Here is a 23,532-nt window from a genome sequence, read left to right on the forward strand (position 1 = left end):
GGCAGTCGAAGGATTAGGAGGACTCCGAGACCCGGGTGAGTACACAAACAACGCACCTCACATGGGGGGAACGTCATCCACAACCAAACTCACAAACAGGCACGCAACCACCCCAAGCTATCGCATGACTCAACCACACTTCATGAACACGCACATGCCACTGGCGCCACCATGCCCCATGCACCCAGCTGGACAATGTCAAGTCACAGGCCACAGAAGACACCAACACATGACACGGTAACCCGGATGGCGGGAGGGTGGGCCCCAAAAATCACATAGTGCAACTCAGAAGCAGACAACAATGCCCCCTGCCCATATGGCCTAGGTCACAGCCAGACAAACAGTGTGTCCCAACACAGGAATGACTTGCCACCAAATGACGGACGCCTTGCATCAACACATGGGGGTGACGGCACGTTCTTGCACATGACAGCAGCTAATGAACAGCCAACACTGTGAAAGAGTGGCAGCACACACCACCACAACAGCAGTGCAGACACAGACACTACACCCAATGGGTGCCTGGAGATCAGAAACAAACTCACATCAACAATCCAAGGGCCATTCAAAGATCTGCTAACAGTGTGTGCACAGTAAGCTGGGCTGAGGTGACAGAAGGTGACACACAGAGGGAGGGAGAGGGGGACAGAGAGGGAGGGAGACACAGGGAGGCGGACAGAGGGAGGAGGCTGACACACAGAGGGAGGGAGAGGGGGACAGAGAGGGAGGGAGACACAGGGAGACGGACAGAGGGAGGAGGCCGACACACAGAGGGAGGGAGAGGGGGACAGAGAGGGAGGGAGACACAGGGAGAGCAAATCAGCCTTGTGGTGTGTAGGAATGTCTGCTCGTCAGCAGGTGGACTGCGTGCATGTAGACAAGGGTGGCCAGTGCCAGCACCCCCCCTCTCCTCCATGGCAAAACACAGGGCCATGTCACAACCTGTGCACGAGCACAACAACAGCTACCTGCATCATATAAGTGTGTGGAACAACTTCATGTGCCCATGTACAGTGCTACACGGAAGGCGCCAATGCACGGCTCGCCACACCTGCCCACTCCACTGCTGACTGCAGTCACACTTGACGCAGCAAGTAAGACTGTGCCACACATAAGTAGAGTCGCCAAAGCTGTGCCCAAGGGACATACCCATGCACAAGTGCACTGTGAGTGGAATACAAGACAGATCCAAATTCCCAGATGAAATGTGCCAACTTTGAAACTAATGAAACATGGATGTTGCATGGAACAAAATTAACATTGTCTCTCTCACACACAGGTCAACGTCGTGGTTCACCCCCCAACACTGGGGGGGAAGACTCACAGGACCCGGCTCTGCGGGAGGCCGATCCCACCGGCAGCGACGACTCTCACCACTCTGTGGACGACCCCGACCAACCTGGCCCCTCTGGTGTCCAACGACCTGCAGCACCTGCGTCAGGTACAACGGGGCCAACCACCACCCCACTCCTGCCACATCCCAGGAGACACCCAGGATCCCTGCCCCACCACCACAAAGCAGCCAGTATGTCCAGGAGGGACAAGGTACTCCGGGCACCCAGGAGGAGGCAGGCGACACCGCAAATGCCATCCCTCAGGGGTCCCGGAGACCCGATGTGCCCACAACGGCAGGCCAGGCGCAAGTGGGCAGGGGTGGTGGGAGTGGAGGACGGCGGAGGCGCCAGCCTGACCAGTTGGCTGGGGAACCGGTATATTCCCATGTCCAAAACATCCTGGACACATACCGGCAGGACACCACGGGCATGGCCCAGGTTGTGTTCACCCTCAACGATATGAAGGGGACCCTTGATGAGATCAAGACCCAGCAGGCCCAGCAACATGCGGAGCAACATGCCTGTCTACTGCAACACCAACAGAGGATGGAGGACATACAGGCTGAGCTCGTGACGGTGTTCACGGGAATTCACAGTACACTCCGTCGGATGGCCGACAACATGGGCAACCCTCCCTGTGCCAGAAGGCGTAGAACATCACCACCCACAGGGAGGGATCAGGAGGAGGAGGAGGAAACATCCGATGGAGCATCCCAAACATCGTCACGGCCTGCTTCTGAGGGTCCCCGCAGGAGGGCGGGTCGTCCACGGAAAAGACCGTGAGGGTCGGCGCTACAGCACCATCTCCCAGGACACCTGGCCTGGCACCAGGCCCACTGGAGCAACAGCAGCACAGCATCAAAAGACATTCTCTGCCACATGGCCTTGCTGGTCACTGTCTGACCAATGTTGACAAAGACTGTGGCATGGACTCTGAGGATTTCTAATGGCAAGGACACCAACTCCCCTAGTGAACTTTGGATTCCAGACACCCGGAAAGCCCCTCATGTCAAACCCCCCCCCCCCCACTAAAATAAAAAGTCACACCATGAAGAGAAGATGCCTGCTGGTTGCATTATTACCTTACATGTGTCTTGTAAAGTCTAAACATGCCTGAGTTCTCTTTTGACTTCAACCATCCACACCCTGGGGCCTGAGTCTGGCACAGGACACACGGGTCACAGTGTATTAGGCAAGACAGACATGGAGCACCATACACACCCGTGATGGGCCCAACCAGCTGAGGGGGTGGCCGCACAACCGTGCCGACAGACATATTGGTATGTGTGGACAGGTGGCAGAACCATGTCCTGCAAGCTTGAGTCAGGTGGATGCAGAGAATGGTGGCCTGACCAACGTTGGATGCATGGGGATGGCACATGTCACAATACCCACACAGTCATGGACATCATGCACAATACACAGTCTAATCCCACACAAACAGCTTGCATCTTGCTACTCTACACATAGACACATAGCCACTATCACGGAAAACCATGCCAGACATGCCGGATGCACCGTGGCAACACACCAGCATTGACTGAGAAGAGGCACCTTGGAGGCATAGGCACACCTTTATTAGTCATGTATTCGGGATTGCAGAGGCAACTCGAAGTACACATGAACAGTTCATGTGGATAGCCATGGAACTGGCACACAAGTGTCGGCTAACAGCTAAACACCCCCAGCTGCTCACGGAGAGCCTGCCATACACCATTGATCCGCTGATGTGGAAGTCCCACAGCATGTCAAGCCAATGCCAACCGTATGTGTCCGAGGGCAGTGTTACACACATTGATGCCATCATCACATTCCACAATCTCATCACTGATGACTGTCAACAAGTCTGACCATCCTTTCAGGTGTACCCAGCTGCATGTAATGTGTACCATGGTGATGCAACATGTCTGCAGAGGAACCAAACATCGACAGGGGCAGTGTGCATACATCGTGAACAACTGCCACACCCAATACACCCCTGATGCATCCCTTACCCTAAGGAGACTTCCAAACGTGTCCGTGCGTGTAACGCTGAGTCAGCACACGATGACGTGTCCATGAGGAATAGCAGTGCCACAACAATGCAACCAGCAGACGGCATGCGCAAGTACCTGGGGAAGAGAGACACACAAGAAGTCAGCCACAAAAAGCACAGCCACTTGCATGTGCATGTACTCGACACATGTATGGATAACAACATGCTAGGTCACAATTATGACTGGGGAAATACAACCATCACTGGCACCATCACTCCAGTGACACACCCACACACACCTCTGACTCACATGCCATACATGCAGGTGGAGACACACATCGCAACACATGCCACACGGGGTCCAATGCGTGCACACTCAGACACTGGTACTCACCACTAAGCAAAGAAGTCGCGTATGAGCCGAGTCCGGATGTCCTCTTGCGGCTCCACATCCTCCACATCACTAGCCCCATTGCCAAGCCCTTCGTCCTCCACGGGTGGATGGTCCTGGTCATCTTGATCCAGGATGAGTGGCACAGCTTTCTCAACTGCCATGTTGTGCAGCATGCAGCAGACCATGAAGATTTTGCAGACCTTCGCCGGGGCATATGGGAGGGCGCCGCCGGTCTTGTGGAGGCATCTGAATCGGCTCTTCAGGAGGCCATGCGTCCTCTCTATCACTCGCCTTGTCCGGCCATGGGCGGTGTTGTAGCGGAGCTGGGCCAGTGTGATGGGGTTGCGGAGAGGTGTGATCAGCCATGGCATGTTGGGATAGCCAGCGTCCCCGACATGGAAAGCACATGGACATAAGCAGGACAGGAGAAGCGGTCGTGCTGGATTTCTACACAAAATACAGGACAGACAGACTGTACCCACCAACAACACATGCTCGTTCGTTGCGCAGCTGCGTCATCATTTCAGGCACCCTGCTACGCCTCATGATGTAGGCATTGTGTGCTGATCCTGGAAAACGAGCACAGACATGTGAAATCACCATGTTGGACAGACACACCACAAGGGCATTGATGGAGTGGTAGTGCTTGCGATTCCGGTACGCTACTTCCTGTGCCTGTGGTGGTACCAAAGCCACATGTGTCCCATCTATGGACCCAATGACATGGGGCATCCCTCCCAGGGCATAAAATCCACGCATGACCCCAGTCAACATTTCAGGGGTAGGAAAATGGATGAAGTCATCCAGGTGAATCAACATGGCCTCTAAGAAATCATGCAGCACACGGCAGAACATGCTCTGGGACATGCCACCAACATGAGCTATGGTATTTTGAAAGGTACCCGTGGCTAGAAAATGTAGGGCTGACATTACCTTCAGCTTGGGTGTCAGTGCCGTAGGATACCTGTGCTGCGGTTGCAGGTGTGGTGCCAGTCTCGCCGTCAAATCCAGGATCAACCGTTGGGGGAAGCGGTAGCACCGGATACAGTCATTCTCCCGCATGGCAGCCAAGTCCGGAATTGGTCGGGGAAGAGGCGGCGCTCTGCAGTAATTTGGAAGTGACAAGGAAGAGTGAGTGCACCACAACAACAATTAATTTGTACTGAGCACATGTTAATCTGTCTATACGGAGTCAGGTATGTGCCACATGCCCTGGACACGTATGGCTGCCAGGTGACACTCCTACCAAGACCCAGCTACACACGGAGATTGTGAACCTCCACATGCCATGGCATAAGATTAGCTGTGTCCCAGTGCAAGTGAACAGCCAGACGCAAGACAGGAGTGACATACATCCACACATCAGCAGAAGTAGGATGTCGATTGCAGAGACTGGTAGTGGAACACTAGAGCCACAGGTCACATGACATTACACTAGGACAGCCCACACACCTTGCCATGAAGGTGTACATGTCATGACTCACCACACATTCATAGAGAGGATGCAGACATGTCCTTGTTACGCTACTCCGTGTCCCATGCATACATACGCACCTCACATCCGATACCACATGTGGCATGGTGTGCGGAACAGTGTGCAATGTCAATCTACACACAGACACATGTTGGTTGCTGCAACAGCTGCAGCTTTTGAGGGAGCTCCAACATCAACCTAATGGGAACCCCCCACACATACATGACATAGTCACATCACGCACCGTGGGTAGTGACATGTCAGGTGTGGTAACCCCTGTACCGGGCCTCAGGGGACACTTCCGTGTGTTGGTGTCCATGCCATGCCAGTGACGCTCATCCCAAGTGTGCAGTACGACATGCACACATGTCAAAGGAGTCAAGGGCATGCCTGGCACACATTGCACCGTCACACATTACATGTGTACACATCTCATCATACATCTGGTGCCTTCTCGACTCAGGAGTAATGTGCCACATCACAGCCTTTCACACCTGTGCCCCACACATGTAGTACTGCCCAGACAATGCCTTGATGTCCATCCATGGACAAGTATGTCAGCCCTATTCCTTCCTGTGTGCTGCCTGTCACCACTGTGATGTGTGAAAACCACCGTACTGCTGCTAAGAGGGCCTGTGTACGTTCCCATATCACTATGGGAGTGCTGCCGTATGTGTACCCATAGTGATGGTAAGCGTACAGGCATGTGTACGGTCAGTAAGTACGCATTCGCAAGAACACCCATAGTGGTACGGCCCGTACACGCATGCATACGTTCACTATCACTATGGGTGTCCTCGCGTATGCGTACTCGCAGTGGTATGGCCTGTACACACGCCTGTATGCTCACTATCACTACGAGTACGCATACGCGAGGACACCCATGGTGATAGTGAACGTACAGGCGTGTGTACGTGCCGTACCACTATGGGTGTTCTCGCGTATGCGTACTCATAGTGATAGTGAGCGTACAGGCGTGTGTACGGGCCGTACCACTACGAGTACGCATACGCGAGGACACCCATGGTGATAGTGAACGTACAGGCGTGTGTACGTGCCGTACCACTATGGGTGTTCTCGCGTATGCGTACTCATAGTGATAGTGAGCGTACAGGCGTGTGTACGGGCCGTACCACTACGAGTACGCATACGCGAGGACACCCATGGTGATAGTGAACGTACAGGCGTGTGTACGTGCCGTACCACTATGGGTGTTCTCGCGTATGCGTACTCATAGTGATAGTGAGCGTACAGGCGTGTGTACGGGCCGTACCACTACGAGTACGTATACGCGAGGACACCCATGGTGATAGTGAACATACAGGCGTGTGTACGTGCCGTACCACTATGGGTGTTCTTGCGTATGCGTACTAATAGTGGTACGGCCCGTACACACGCCTGTACGGGCCGTTGCTATGCATTTGGGGTGCCCTAGGGCCACGGAACGCACCGTACCTGTGTGTGAAGCTCAAAATTACATAGGGGACACATGAGGGACAAGTATTAAGGCCTACATGCATGCTGGTTCTCATGGAGACCAAGTTTTAAGTTTGAATTTGTTCTGGAAGGTGCACAGTAGAAGTCAGTTGGAATGAATCTACTTTGTTGCAATGTGTTTGTGGGGTTGACATCATGCTGAAGAAAAAAACACAATAAGAACCCACTGACTGTGCTAGGTTTGAAGGGATTGGAGGAAACATAGGATGCAAATGTGAGTGACCAATCACTCTGTACTCCTGTGCATGAAACAGGCCAGCAAGGCAGATATAAGGCAGCCAGGTCCCATGAGGGAGCACTTGCCTGCACATCTCTGTATTCCACGACTCAGCTGCTGCTACTGATTCCCTGGAACCATGTCAAGGTCTGTGGAGAGGTCACAGCCCTTCACCCTGGAGGAGAACATGGCTCTGCTGGATGTGATCCTCCCACAGTACCCCATGCTGTATGGGCGATCAGGGTATCAGGTGAGTGCAGAGTCCACGAGCACAGACTGTGTCCCTTTTTTGTGACTGTGACTTCTGCCATTGTGTCCAGGTGTGACACACATGCTATGTACTGTAGGGGGGGTCCCAGGGGGGGGAATGCCTGATGTCTCCCAGCCAGTGCCCAGAGTCAGGAGGGGTGGGTGCAGAGTCCTCCCAGCAGTGCCCAGAGTCAGGAGGGGTGGGTGCAGAGTCCTCCCAGCAGTGCCCAGACACAGGAGGGGTGGGTGCAGAGTCCTCCCAGCAGTGCCCAGACACAGGAGGGGTGGGTGCAGAGTCCTCCCAGCAGTGCCCAGAGTCAGGAGGGGTGGGTGCAGAGTCCTCCCAGCAGTGCCCAGACACAGGAGGGGTGGGTGCAGAGTCCTCCCAGCAGTGCCCAGACACAGGAGGGGTGGGTGCAGAGTCCTCCCAGCAGTGCCCAGACACAGGAGGGGTGGGTGCAGAGTCCACCCAGCAGTGCCCAGAGTCAGGAGGGGTGGGTGCAGAGTCCTCCCAGCAGTGCCCAGAGTCAGGAGGGGTGGGTGCAGAGTCCTCCCAGCAGTGCCCAGAGTCAGGAGGGGTGGGTGCAGAGTCCTCCCAGCAGTGCCCAGACACAGGAGGGGTGTGTGTCTATCACTCCCAGCAGTGCCCAGACGCAGGAGGGGTGGGTGCAGAGTCCTCCCAGCAGTGCCCAGACACAGGAGGGGTGGGTGCCTATAACTCCCAGCAGTGCCCAGACACAGGAGGGGTGGGTGCAGAGTCCTCCCAGCAGTGCCCAGACACAGGAGGGGTGGGTGCAGAGTCCTCCCAGCAGTGCCCAGACAGAGGAGGGGTGGGTGCAGAGTCCTCCCAGCAGTGCCCAGACGCAGGAGGGGTGGGTGTGATGCACAGTGTGAGCCTTGATAATTGATTGTGTCTTTGCCCTCATTCCACCTGTGTACTTTCACTGGCACGTACTGCTTTTGCCCTTCCCCAGAGGAGTATGTCTAGGCTGTCCGGTTTTAGGTTTAAACCTATAATAACTGATAAAACCCCACTGAAAGAGAAATAGCTCTCATCAGTGAAAACATATAAACACTGAAAAAACACCTGCACAACCACAAACTAAATGCAATTCAAAGAAAGGAAAAAGAGAGTGAAAGAGTCATTTTCTTTCTTCCTGAAGGGGCCAATACAATGTAACTTTGTTATACAAGCTTGCAGTAAGAAAGTCTGGGCTAGCATTAGTCTGCTTGAGTTTTGTTGCTTAGGGATGCCACTAAAATATTGTTTCTTCTTTCTTTTATTTTTTTGTCAGTTTTGTGGTCTTTGGTCTAAAGATGCAGGTTTTAGAAGCATGTTTTAGGTCTTGTTTAATTATTTTATAAACTGTAGAGAATCAGGAAATATCTAAATCATATTTGATATTTTGGCTGCGTTTGGCTCTTTCACTGATAGGTAAAATGGCTAGTTTCACAAGAATCTTTCCTAATATGTGTCATCATATTTACCCAAAGAGAATGGGTAAAAACCCTTAATACATCAGCTCCCACTTTGTAGTGAGTCAGTATTGATAGTAGGCAAATTGCCAACACCTCAGTCTTTAAACATTCAATGCAAGGTATAATGACATGTATATGTTAAAAGAGTGCTATCACCAAGCATCTGGGATAGTGGTTAAAACATGACACCAGACTTTTAGAAAACATGGAACACAGTGTCACTTGGAATGCTCTGCAAAAAAGGTTATTTCCAAGTTCAACAAAGATTGGAGTGACATTGTTTGTATTTGCAGTGATTCAGCTACGTATATGAAAAAGTTTTGTAATGACCTGTCAAAATTGATACCTGAGCTGAAGTGCTTCCCAGTAAGAGATCCTTGCCACTTGTTAGATGGTATGCTGAAAGCATCCTTACAATCTTCAGAGTTAATGAGTAATGCTATTGACTTTTTAGTCCATTCCGGTGCACTGTTTTCTGATGCACAAGAACCAAAATGTAAATATTTATCATTTTGTGGTTTGTGTGGCATCAAAGAAAGAGTCATCCCAACTGCGTCTCTTAGCTGATGGTTCTCAGTCCAAGGGGCTATGAATGCTATATTATCTATGTGGCAACTGTTTTCAGATTTTTTGCTGAGTGAGGATGCCAAAGGCAAGAAATGTGAGGATCTTTGGTCACATATTGATAGTGATGTGAAAAAGTACACTATACTGCATTCTTAGATTTTTACAGAAAAACATAACTGCTGTAGTGAACATAATTTAAAAAACTAGAGTCGGAAAACACCCTTGTCTGCCAAGTGTTCAGCATAATTGGTGTAGATGGGAAACATCTCCTTGAGAGTAGGCTGGGCAACACCTTTAGTGACTTTGCACTGCAACATGTTCCATGTTAGAGTGCTTGCCGCTTGGTAAGCAAAGCAATAGTGAAGAGCAATTCAGGAACTTTTATTTTCCAATGTATGAGAAATTACTTGCAATGATGCATAGAAATGTCCCTTCACCACCAATGGCATTTGAAGTCAATGAAACCTCACTGTGGTACCGCTTCGATAACTCTGAGGGCATAAGCGCCCAGATCAGCGCAAATGTTGCAGAACCTGCCCCGAGAATCGCAATCTTCAAGTGAACCGGTATTGGCATGGAAAGCTATGTCAGTGGCCAAAGTTAACAAATGGTGTACTGGCTGTTTTGGCGTTGCCCATCTCAAGTGTGAATGTTGAGAGGGCCTTTTCACAGAAGTTTACATGGGAAGGAAAGATCGAGCATATATGACCAAAGACTCACTGAAGAAGTATTGTATGGTGTACTACAATAAGTTTAATTTTCAAAAATCTATTTGGACCTTATATACACTATACTTACACTGTCTATATACCATGCTCTATCAGTGCAGAAAGCAAGCAATAATAAAAGCAAAACATTCCATAAACACCGGAAAAACACTGTTTCTGTAGTTTTTAATGCCACGACAATGTGAAACCACTGACAACCACTGTTTTTTTAAGGTATTAAAATCACTTGAAAACACTGAAAAAACCCCACCAGAATTTACCAAAAATAGAAGCTGAAAACAGGAAAGCCTAAGTATGTCCCTATGGCAAAGGTGCAATGCGTTGGCTGCATGACATGCCTTGTTGTAACCAGCTAATTTGTTCTCATATGTGTCTCTGTGACATGTTGCAGGCGTATTGATGTAGTGTCACTTGTTCATCCTCACAGGTAGGCGCCTCTGCCAAGGAGCAGATATGGCTGACCGCCGTCAGCGCCGTGAGGAGTGCGGATGGTCGGGAGCGGCGCCTGTCCCAGGTGAGGAAACGCTGGCAGGATATCCGGTGCTGGACGCGGAGGATCGCAGGGTCCTGCTGGGGGACTCACCTGAGAGCCATAAGAACCGCGGGCGCCGCCGACTGAGCCACATCCACAAGCGTGTGCTGCCGGTGGTCTTTCCAGACTTGGAGAGGCGCTTACAGGAGATGCAGCAGCAGGAAGGGGGTAGGTACATGTGTGCTTGTTGTGTTTCACAAGCATTTGTAAGTGCACAGTTGCATGGATACACTGCCAGGGTTTAAAGGTGCTGTGCAGATCCAGTTACCCACTGTATAGCTGTGCTCTCCTGCCTCCCTTCCCCTCCTTGCAATGTGTTACCTGGTCTGTGTGTAGTCACTCCTTCACAAGGTTATCTAGGCTGGCACTTTCTCCACGTGAACTATGCCTGTAGCATCATGTGTGGGGGTGGTGTGTAACAGGTTTTGGGACCTTGCCTGTGCCCTGTCCAGTTCTGGTCTTGTGGGTTCCATGTCAGTTGGCACTAATGCTGAGTCCAGACATGGGAGTTAGTCTCTCAAGTGTGAGGCCTTACAGCACGCATGTCCTATGTGGTGGCCTGTGACATGATGTGCATGAGTGTGCGGTACGCATAGTGCGGGGATGGTAGCGTGTGTTGCAGTCATTCCCATTCAGGACCATGGGGTTGTGTGGCCACTACTGTCCCCTGGGGCATATTTTCCTAGGTATCATGTGTGTAATCAGAATATGTCGACAATCTCTGTGTCTACAGCATAGGTTGTGCTCTGTGCCATTGTCCCCTGGCCAAATGTATATTGACGTGAAATGTAGTACAAGTGTCCACTGTACAGCCTGACCTGCTTTTCCTTGTTCATACTCACGGTGGACATTGCCTGTGTGTCTTGTTACAATCATCTGATGATGCCCATTTGTACATGATTATTTGGACAGGCGCACCTTGGGTATTTTTTGTGTGCAATCTTGAATTGTTGCATCCCATGTGTATTTCACCCTGACTAAGAGATGTAAGTGCTTCCTGTGTCTCCAAATAATTGTCTCATGTAGGGGGTGGGTGGTGCGGGCATGGCCTTCATGTCAAAACCTGATATCTCCTTGCTAGGACTGGCCAGTGTGTGATGTTTGTCTGGACATGCACTCAAGGTGCAGTGAGCCAGTCATGGTGGGCATGTTTTCAGTATAACCTATGCTGCATGTGCCTCTTGTTCCTGGATATGGTCCCTGCTCATCCCTATTTCCTGCCACGCTGTGTGGTGCAGATGCAGTGCTGGATTGTCCCCAGGGCCTTGCTCCTCATTCAAAATTCCATTCCATCTCATTTGCTATTGTGTCATGCTCTCCATAGTTTTTCAGTGGCATGGTGGGTCAAACAACTGTGTCTTGCATGCCCTACATATGTACCTTGTTTTGTAGATGTAACTCTTCTTTTGTTTCAGGCTATGCACTGTAACCTATGTAGATTGGACTCATGTGACATATGTATACAGGTGTATGATTAATTTCTGTCTCTTCACCCTGCCCACAGCATCGTCGGGGGACACGGAGGGAGACATGGGCACAGACGGAGCAGAGGGACCGAGCACCAGTGCCAGCGGTGACATCGGGGGTGGCACATCAAGTGGGACTGAGGCGGAGGAGAGTGAAGCCGGGGACCTGTCGACTGGCACAACTGAGTATGAAGCTGACGGGTCCGAGGATGATCTCTCCGAGTGGGCGGAGGCTGCACCAGCAGCTGACAGCGGCACTACATCTCGCCCCGCCCCCTCCATTGCCATCAGCCGCCTCCCACTTGCTCGTGTCCCTTCCCAACGTGCCCGGTCACCACATGTCTCCTTCCTGCCAGGCACCGCACCCCCTGCCCCTGTCTCCACTGCTGCCGCCAATGCCGAGTCTGTGGACATCCAGCAGCAGTTGCAGATTGGTCAGGCTGCAATCCTTAATGTCCTCCATGGCCACAGCCAGGTCCTCAACAACATGGAGGCATACTTGGATGGCATTCATTCATCGCAGGCTGACCAACGCAGCTTGCTGAGGTCAATAGACTCGACACTGACTGCAGCAGTGGGTCTCCTGCAGCACTATATCCCACCCCCTACCCCTGCCCCATCCACACTTCCCACTCCCATGCCTGTCCCACGTACACCCAGACGTCAGCATGCACCCACCACAACACACACAGGGACCACACCAGCAGGGAAGGTCCACCGCACACCTCCTGACACGCACACACAGGGTGAAGTAGGCACACCCACTGGGTCGGGGGGCAAACGTGTGACACGCAGCCAGAGTGGGAGTCCGCATTCCACCCAATCCACTCCCTCCAAATCCCCTCCCCTCAGCTCTCCTGGCCACATCTCCCCCAAAGACTCCTTCATGGCCGCTCTGTCCCTGAGCCCCACAGTGACACCACCACGCAAGCGGTCAAGGAAGTCCCCGGTCAGGGTGGTTGATTCCCCCCCCGTGGCGCTGCGACCCATCCCTCTAACCCCCCCCCCTCCTTGGGGCCTGTGGTTCCTTCGGGTGCAGGGGATTCCCTGGAGGACCTTGCTAAGGTGTGCAGCGAGATCCTGGCCTCCGCTTTTGGCCCTGCCCCACCCCCTGTGGTGGAGTCCTCCATCCCTGCACCCACGACGCCTACCCTTCACCCTCCTGTCCCTGCGATTCCTGGTTCTTCCCCCCCACATGATGCCCTCACCCCTGTGGAAGACGACGGAATGTAACTGTGCAGGCAAGCTAGGGGACACACATCCCACTGTGTCCCCCATCCAGCTGCGACTTCTGGACTGCCCTATGGGCTTTGTAAATATTGAACTTCCTACAAACAAGATTTTTTGGTTCATGCTGAATAAAGCAATTTATTTTTTTCCCCTTGGAACACTACTGCTTTGCTGGTATTGCTGTTGGTGGGGCTGCTGCATGGTTTTGGGTGGTGTTCATGTGTTGGGTGTGTGGGAAATGTAGTAGTGTGCTGGTCATAGGGGGGACCCTGGGATCTGTGTGCCATCACACGGTGTTAGCTAGGTTTCTGTGTTCATGTAAGCAGTTGCTGCATGGTGAAATTGTCCAAAGGTGTATTCCTTCCTCTGTGTACCCTGCCATCTTCCCTGCAGGGTGTTCCCAATATTTAGCGCTGAGCTGTGTGTACATTAGCTGGGTGTGTGACGGACTCCTTCAACTTTGCACATGCATGCTCAGCGATGTCTCCACCTGCATCATTCGTGGCATCCTTGGTAGTCATTGTACTTGTGTATGTGGACTATTGACATGACTTCATGTGGACATGTTTTCTTTTCTGCGCTATGCATGCGTATACTCCCAGCCTCGCACACATGTGTTACATGTACTGCAGGGTCTTTGTGCACCTGACTGAAATTTGTGGGCATGGTATCTGTGGCTACTCCACCCTTTGCGTTCCATGGGCACTGCTGGGAGTGATAGGCACCCACCCCTCCTGCGTCTGGGCACTGCTGGGAGGACTCTGCACCCACCCCTCCTGTGTCTGGGCACTGCTGGGAGGACTCTGCACCCACCCCTCCTATGTCTGGGCACTGCTGGGAGGACTCTTCACCCACCCCTCCTGACTCTGGGCACTGCTGGGAGGACTCTGCACCCACCCCTCCTGACTCTGGGCACTGCTGGGAGGACTCTGCACACACCCCTCCTGTGTCTGGGCACTGCTGGGAGGACTCTGCACACACCCCTCCTCTGTCTGGGCACTGCTGGGAGGACTCTGCACCCACCCCTCCTGACTCTGGGCACTGCTGGGAGGACTCTGCACACACCCCTCCTGTGTCTGGGCACTGCTGGGAGGACTCTGCACACACCCCTCCTGTGTTTGGGCACTGCTGGGAGGACTCTGCACACACCCCTCCTGTGTCTGGGCACTGCTGGGAGTGATAGGCACCCACCCCTCCTGTGTCTGGGCACTGCTGGGAGGACTCTGCACCCACCCCTCCTGTGTCTGGGCACTGCTGGGAGTGATAGGCACCCACACCTCCTGCGTCTGGGCACTGCTGGGAGTGATAGGCACCCACCCCTCCTGTGTCTGGGCACTGCTGGGAGGACTCTGCACCCACCCCTCCTGCGTCTGGGCACTGCTGGGAGTGATAGGCACACACCCCTCCTATTTAACAATATGTACGCTTAGAACATACACGTGTGTGGGTTCGCTCCATGGGGGTACGGTTCGTACTTACACTGTTGGGGTGGTGGTACGGTACGTACATACACTGTTGGGGTTGGGGTACGCTCCATGCATACGAGGTGGGGGTACGGGTCGTACTTACACTGTTGGGGTACGCTCCATGCATACGCGGGTGAGGGTACGGGTCATACTTACACTGTTGGGGTGGGACGTATACGTACGCGGGTGTGGATACGGGTCGTACTTACACTGTTGGGGTGGGGGGTACGCTCCATGCATACGCGTGTGAGGGTATGGGTCGTACTTACACTGTTGGAGTGGGACGTATACGTACGCGGGTGAGGGTATGGGTCGTACTTACACTGTTGGGGTGGGACATATACATACGTGGGTGAGGGTACGGGTCGTACTTACACTGTTGGGGTGGGGGTACGGTCCGTACATACACGTTTGGGGTGGGGGTACGCTCCATACGTACGCGGGTGAGGGTACGGGTCGTACTTACACTGTTGGGGTGGGGGGTACGCTCCATATGTACGGGGGTGAGGGTACGGGTCGTACATACACTGTTGCGGTGGGGGTACGCTCCATACGTACGGGTGTGAGGGTACGGGTCGTACTTACACTGTTGGGGTGGGGGGTATGCTCCATGCATACGCGGGTGAGGGTACGGGTCGTACTTACACTGTTGGGGTGGGGGGTACGCTCCATACGTACGCGGGTGGGGGTACGGGTCGTACTTACACTGTTGGGGTGGGGGGTACGCTCCATGCATACGCGGGTGAGGGTACGGGTCGTACTTACACTGTTGGGGTGGGGGGTACGCTCCATACGTACGCGGGTGAGGGTACGGGTCGTACTTACACTGTTGGGGTTGGGTGTACGCTCCATGCATACGGGGGTGGGGGTACGGCCCGTACATATGCGTCCCCACGCTATGTGGTGCTTGTGCGGGCCGTACCCAGGCCTTTGCCACGTGGGTACAGCCGTCCCGCCATTGTTGGGGTGACGTAGGTGTGGGCGTGGTACGACTCGTACCCACGCTCTTAAGGCGTGGGTACGGGACGTACCTGTATAGTTGTGTTGCCGGTTCGTGTCGTCAGGCACTTCCGTTGTGGCGGACGCTGGCTTTGCTGGACACGCCCCCACCCCCTCGTAGTGACCAGGGCATGGGGGTCAGGTATGTCCAGGGCATGTGTGCTGTGTGACTTTGGTGGTGGTTGTGTGGCCTGCCCCTGGTCCTGCCCCCCCCTTTCCCCCCCTCCCTTAGTTGTTCTGACCTTCTGCGGCGTCTGCGTCGGAACCTGTAGAGGAGGTCGACTGCTATGAGGGCCGGGATGACACGTAGGTTCGGGTCCATGTCTGTCCGTCGCGTACAGGTCCTCCTTGTTCGCGTCGTCCTGATTTCCCTGCAGTTTTTGGCAGCCGGAAAATATTGTCCGTGCGGGATGACGTCGGTGCGAATCGTAATTCCTGGTTCGTGAATGGCAGGCTGCGTGCGTCCCGACGTCACGTCAGCGCTTTCCCGGATCGCATTTGTATGTTTATTTTCGTCGGTCGGGCTTTTGTACGATTCGTACGGAAATGGTGTTTCCGTGCGAATCGTGATTCCATGTTTGTATATTTTGACGACCGGGTACGCGTTGGACGGAGAATATGCTCCGTCCGACGGTTCGTACCCGGTTTTTGCAGGATCGTGATCGGCACCTAAGTCGCTTGTTCTGGGTTGTCTATACATTGGGACCACCGAGCTAAACCTCGGATAACGAATGGGACACTGATGCTGGTCGGATAAGGGGTTCTGGGTTCTGAGGTGAGTTTTTTGGTACACCACAATTCACTGAGGGCCTGGGTTCCTGCGCATAGTTCTGTGAATAAGCAGAATCCCTGCAACATGGCGCACCTAACGTTTGGTCTATTGATTTGAAACGCCTTAGTAGTGCTTGTATTAGTCCACAACACCCTCACTCTGGTTTCCGGATAACGGGAGTGACGGTTTAACCTACCTGTGTTTCGACTAATAGGTTCTTTCAAGCTTGATCATTAAAAAGGTTATTTTTTTCTGAACCCCAGTGCTACTGTTGATTTCGTTGATACTCTTTAGTGTGTCCTGATGGCGGTTGACATAGCCGCACATAGCCGTGCAACTCTGCGCCGTCATTTGACGACGTATGGGGTGCCGGATGATGGGATGGCTGTAATTTTTGTGGTAAGCGCTGATGCGTCATACCCGTATGAGTTGTTTTACTCATGGGAGACTTTTCCTGCGGTAGATGACGATGATACGTTTCATACCTATACTGCCACACAGCTGCCTGCGGTCTATACCCCATATAGGACACAAGAAATTCCAATCTCTGCCTGGCAGCATACTATTTGGTTTAATGGCGCCCTTCCCCATTCGGTTGCACCGAAGAGAATGGGCCTGTTGTCTATTGCAGGGGCCACATGGCCGGTGCTAGCCGGTTTTATGCCTCATCCCTGCTATCTCACGGTGGCGGTGGCTGAGTTGCGGGTACTTCACACAGCCCTGATTACGGTCCATAGGGCTTTGGTGCAGTACGTGTCACACAACGTGCAGGTGGGGGCACCTGCTGTTGCGGGACAACCTACGGACCACCACACAGTGGTTATTAGTCCTGTTGTGGTTAATTCGGTGGTCGGCAAGCGCCCCCAAAGTGAGGATGAATTTCCTTATTGGCTTGCTGAGAAATTTGACCAACTGGAAGCGGTTTTTCCGGTTCGCTAAAGTAATTGCGAAGGCATATAGGACCGTGGGTCGTAGTGCCTTGGGTGTAAAACCGACTGTGATCATTCCTGATATAGTACAGCAAACTAAGGTGAGCTTGTCTACAAAAGACGAACGCCCCAACTTTCCTAAGCAAAGTTGGAGAGCTAAGAAACAGGGGAAACAGCAACAGAAACGAGGGTCACGTCCTGCCTCACCGGTACAGTCGTCTACCGAACGCACATATGATCTGCACGATCGATCTCGTATTAAGTCACCTGATATATTTCAGGTTTCTGAACAACGCTCTCCACGTTCTTCACAGGAAACATCGGCTTCACAATCCGGTGGGGGAGACCGTGGGAAAGGAAGGGGTGCCCAAAGTCGTGAGCAGCCCGCCAGTCGGACAGCAAAGGCAAGCAGGACGAATCTGCGCGTCAATGACCCCCGTTTCAGAAGAAGAAAGTTGCTGCGCTGACAGCCTCAGATGGTACGGACGCAGCTTCAGAAACTGACATGGGTGCAAAGGCTGCTAGACAGGGCGGCGGAAGTTACAGTAGTACGACTAGCACTGCGTCCATATCTGGTGGCGACAGCAACTGATATATTCCTGAATATTGAAACTGCTGAAACTCGGGTGTCTCCCCCTGTTAGACTGTATAATATAGTCATTCAAATTGAAGGTGACATACAACGTACAATTCAAGGTTTTTTTTGGGATAATCTGACCACTTCCTATGATATTCTGTTGGCGGAGTAGGATTGGCCCCCGGCTTTCGTTTTAGATGCTCCTAGAGGGGAGGAGGTAATCCTCCCGTCCTTTGCTCACACAGTGCCGAAGGTCCAAGCTAAAAAGTAAGCCGAGGAATGGGCTCAGGTGCTAGCACCTGCGTTATATCTTAATCAGGTTGGCTGGGATAAATTGTCTCCCGGCCATGAGATTCCGTTGCAGACTACGCCCCAACCTCAACCCCAATACCCCATGCGTCGCGAAGCTAGACCTCACGTCGCATCAATCCTTGAACAATTGGAATATCAAGGAGTAATCGAAACATGTGTGTCAACTATGAATAATCCTTTGTTCACTGTGACGAAGCCTGACGGGTCGTACCACCTAGTTTTGGATTACCGGCACCTAAACTCACATTGCCGGACATGCCCTGTACAAAACACCCACAGTTCGGCTCTCGTCGATAGTCTCGTGAGAAAAAGGTTCAAAACCACACTTGACATTTCCAATGGCTTTTATAGCCATAACCTGTCCTCTCTTAGTAGTGAGTGGACGGCGTTCACCTCAGGTGGCAAACAAAAACAATTCAAAAGATTACCAATGGACTATAAGAACAGCCCTGGAGTCCTTGCCGCTCGCGTGGTCTCTCTGTTAGAAGGCATAGACCCTGATGCGTACTCGTATGTGGATGATATTTATCTCACAGACGACGAGTTGGAAGCGCATCTCCGTCGCGTTGATCGCATTATTGTTTTGTTTGCTGACTTTGGTTACAAATTCAACTTTGCGAAGTCTCACATTGCGGAATATACAGTGTTGTTCTTGGGGTACGAACTCAACAATGAAGGTCGAGGATTGGCTCCGCACTTTCTAGAGAAGTGCGCATGCCTACGTGCTCCTACGACACTGAAGAAATTACAATCTCTGCTGGGTTTTCTGAATTTCGGTCGAAGTTACATTCCGGATTATGCCCAGCGTATCAAGCCGCTTTATGCCTTGGTACAACCTACTTTTTCCAAATCTTGTTGGCTGCCGGAGCATTCAGCTATATTGCAGTCATTGCAAGCTGATCTTCTTGCTTCTAAATACTTACTGACGCGTGATAACCACACTAACCTGGTCATAAGAATTGTGCCTGGCGCGGTGGGTTTCACATACTTAACGTTCAATGAGGGCGACACCGTCCCCATTGCTTACAAATCTCACTTGTACACTTCGGCTGAACTGCGATTTTCCGCTGTCGAGAAAGTTCTGACGGCAGTGCAGATGGTGATTCTGAAAGAACGAGCGCTATCGCAAGGTAAACGCATGCTGGTGGTAACACCATATCCTGCCCTTGAGGCGGTGACAAAAGCAAGTGTACCAAATTCTAAGGCTTTGCATCCAAGGTGGATACAATGGGCCACTTCCTTGACATCGCCGGACGTCACATATATCTTTGACGCGGCACTTCAGATTCAGGAGTTTTTGCAGTATGAATTTGTTCATCCGGCTCCTCTGTCCTTGCGCCTGCTCGAAGATTACCATTGTGTCATTTACACTGACGGTTCTGCGCAACCGGCAACTGGATCAAAGCACGCCTATTCAGGGGCTTGCGCAATTGTGGTCAGTACTTTTGTAAATGGTGAATTCCAGTCCGATGTCGTGCATACGCAGTCATTTGGTGATTGTACTGCGCAGTTGGCGGAGCTTCGTGCTCTAGTGCTAGCGCTAGAGTTTGCTGATCCCCGAGTCACTACCCTTATAGTGAGTGACTCCTTTTATTGTGTTCAATCTTACAACGACAATCTACATTTTTGGTCTCAGAATGACTACCATGATTCCAAAGGTAGCACGATTAAGCATAAACTGCTTTGGGTTCGAGTGGCAGATCTTAAAGATCGTCTGCCTCTCGTGAATGTAATTCACACTCTTGGTCACCAACGAGTTGGTGTCCATGCTGTCGGCAACGGCCTGGCTGACGAGGCAGCAAAAACAGCAGTGGCAATATACTTAGTAGCAGCAGTTACAAGATCCAAAAGTAAGATCGATGATGACATCTTGGCAGCTATTGCTGCTACAGAGCAGGGAACGAAATTCCCAAGAGGTTTCCTTGCTCGTTACCATTATCGCTTAAGTCCTGATAACGTCCCATTAGTGAGGATTAATGACGTTGGTGACAGATTGATTCCCAACGCGGACTGCAGACCATCTTTGATATTAGCGGCTCACGAGGGCATGGCGTTGCAGCTACTGTATCTCTGCTACAACAACGTTACTGGTGGTGCGGTTTGTATAAAGAAGCCAGAGCTTATATTCTTAATTGTGACATTTGCCAGCAGATTAAACCTTCAACTGCGGCGCGCCCACCACAAACTCAGTTTTACATATCTAATAAACCAATGGGTTGTGTTTATTTAGATCATTGCGGTCCTTTTACCTCTGATACTGCATACAAATACATCTTGGTTGCAGTTGATTCGTGCACCAGTTTTCTGTGGGTGTGGCCACAAAGGAGTGCTGATTCTCGCACATAAAGGATTTGCGTGTCTTTGTTGGAAGTTTTGCATGTGGTACCTTTCATTCTGATCAGGGCCCTTTGTTCGCCTCTAAGGCGTACAAAGAAGCCATGAGAAATTTGGGGGTCCAAGTCAAATTTTTGTTTCCATACCGGCCTGAGGGTAATAGTGTGGTGGAGCGAATGAACCGTGTCCTAAAGCAATCTTTGACAGACAGGGTTTTAGGTACTGGCCGGAACTGGCTAGCCCACTTGTATGACGTGCAACGTGCACTTAATAATCTCCCTAGAAGGTCTCTGGGTGGGCGGACCCCATACATGATGCTCTTTGGTGTACGAATGTTTGTCCCAGACCTTGATGGTCTAGACATGGCGGCGTCAGCCGCACCCTTTGACGTAGATGAACACTGTGCTGTATTGCAGAATCTTCAAGGAGCCAGAGACAGTCTAGCGAAGTAACACGTACCCTCCTCATCTGATGCTGAACTTCAGGTTCCGGTAGTCGGCTGGCTACCTCGAGTTGGTGATCTGATCCGTGAGAAGGTGGAGAACAAGAAGGAGTTCGGCCCCTCTTATCGTACACCAGTTCCGGTGCTTGGAGTACAGGGTACTCGAACAGTTATTTTACCTCCGCTTCCTGGTCGAAAGGATAACAGGTACATCTCAATTGACAAGGTCAAGCTACAGCGAGTGGCCGATTCTTCTTAGTATGACTCCGGCAGTTTCTTGCCCTTCGATGCTGAGAAATTCTGTTGTGGCCCGAGCTGCTAACACCGTGCCTGATGTTGCCATCGAGATGCATAGAGTTATTGGTCCTTTATTGCCACCGACACCTAGTGGTCTGCCTGAAGATGTTGAGTATGCTTATCCTGCGGATGTTACATTGCCTGTTTTACAATCCACCACAGTTGCCCACTTACGAGACTCTTTTGACTCTAATTCAATGACTTCCATTGCCCCGTCCAAAGTTTCGATTTTCGTAGCCTGGTTCAAAAGACATTTTTTAATTCCCCCTTGGACTTACATTTGGCTAGTGCTCATATGTGTTTTTTTGTTTATGTCCATTGGCTTTGTGGTAGTGTTTTTAGACTTATCAATGGACACTACCTGAAAGAAAGATCTACGATTCGACTAATTGATGGAACTTTGGCCCCCCACTCCTCTTCACATATTATGAAAAGGGACCAGACTTTTGTGAACATTACTGCCTGGCCTGTACGTGATGGGAGCGCTTGGGATGCTGTAAAATTTCTAATTCACGGCCCCACTGAAGTAATTAATGTGCCAAATGTATTTCGTGTTTCTATGGGTGATGTCGTTAAGCAGAACATACACTCAGATGACTGGGATGTTCAAGCCATAGAAGCACTGTTTTCTGATTTGAAATATTATGCTGCATTTGATGCTGAGGATTTGTATTTAGATAATGCTAATTATGATGAGCAATTCTGTTATCAACATTATGGCACGCATTTCCTGCACAAAGCGAATACGTTTAGAAATTTTGTAAATTATACTCAATGGGAAAACTGTCCCTCCCCTAGGCTGGGCAGCTCCGCCACGTTAGTGGACAAATTCACTTATTTTTCTGATTTCAGTGTGTCAAATCCGGCCTCCTTTTATTTTAAGGTGGCGCCTGAGTCTGCTTCTAAAATGCGACTGACACACACCAAATTGTTGTATTCCAAGTCCTTTATGGACGAGTTGGCAATTGGAGGATATGATCTGTGGAAAGCTACTATCGATCTTAAATCGGTTTGAAGATTGGCTACTTCTAAAAAATTAAATTCTCCCTCGATTCCGGGTCTGGGTGCTTATCCTAATTGGGGCAATCATACGGATCTGTCCCTTGCTATGTTGCAGACATATGTTTCCAATACATCCTTCAATATTTCTGAATTGAATCTGGAAGGGTGGTTGGTGTGGCAGACAAGTTCAGACTCCTGTCAACATCGGTTCTTGGATTTAAAGCAGGGGTATACACAGGTTCGTGTAGACCCCCGTTTTGAATCTTCGCACACTGTAACTACCTACTCGGTAGGGAAGTTATGTCAGTCTTGGCTGCAACATTCCACTTTAGCATCGGTTAAACTTCATTTAGCACGATTAAATGACAAAATAGATTTGAATGATTTTGTTAAGGGTCCTGCAGTTGGCAGGTCCAAAAGATGGGTGTGTGCTGTTTATAACGAAGTTTGGAAGTTATCACAAATTGAGGCTGCATCCAGATTACGTGCTATTGATCAAGCCAATATGGAAAAGGTATTGGCTGTTATAGATAATAGCATTAACACCCTGTCTTCCAGAATTTATACCTTAGATAATATAGTGTCATCTGTGGTAGACATTGTGCAGGATGATTTGTCTGTATTGTATCATGGTCAAAATCAATTGCGTTCTATTATGCAATTTGCATGGACTTTGCAAACGTTAAAGGCAGGGAAAGTCCCTTGGGATTACATGAACACTTCATCTTTGTTCCTTCCTTTTAATTTAACTGCGAAACAACAGTTCATGTCCATGAAAGATGCTACATATTCATTACTACACTTTCTCTGTTGCTGAATTGAATTCTGCTGTGTGGCTTATACATGGGTTAATCACGTTACCGTTCCCTCTGTTTAAGTTCAGTTCGTGCATGAAACATTATGCTCTAGGCAGATATGAACAACTTGGTACTGCCTTCCTGCACGAAGTTTTGTCACTCCCATTCACGTATAGATGTGTGAGAGACGGCAAAGAAATATACTTGAAAGGTGAAGAGTGCACTTCCACTCCGGATCACTCTGAAGTGTGTAGGCACATTCAATTGCATGGTGCATGTAATGTGCACGCTCCTAATTTAGCTTGCGTCCTGAAAGGGATTCCTGTGCCAGTTATAACACCGTCTTTTACGCTGCTTGCTAACGGTAGTTATTTGCTATCAAATAATGAAGCTTGCTGTGGGATGTTGGTGGGAATTCCCTACATAGTGACTGTATCACAGAGGGTAGTTTGCTGTAATAACG

This window comes from Triturus cristatus, chromosome 6 (assembly GCF_964204655.1).
Source record: "Triturus cristatus chromosome 6, aTriCri1.1, whole genome shotgun sequence".
In the NCBI taxonomy this organism is placed as follows: domain Eukaryota; kingdom Metazoa; phylum Chordata; class Amphibia; order Caudata; family Salamandridae; genus Triturus; species Triturus cristatus.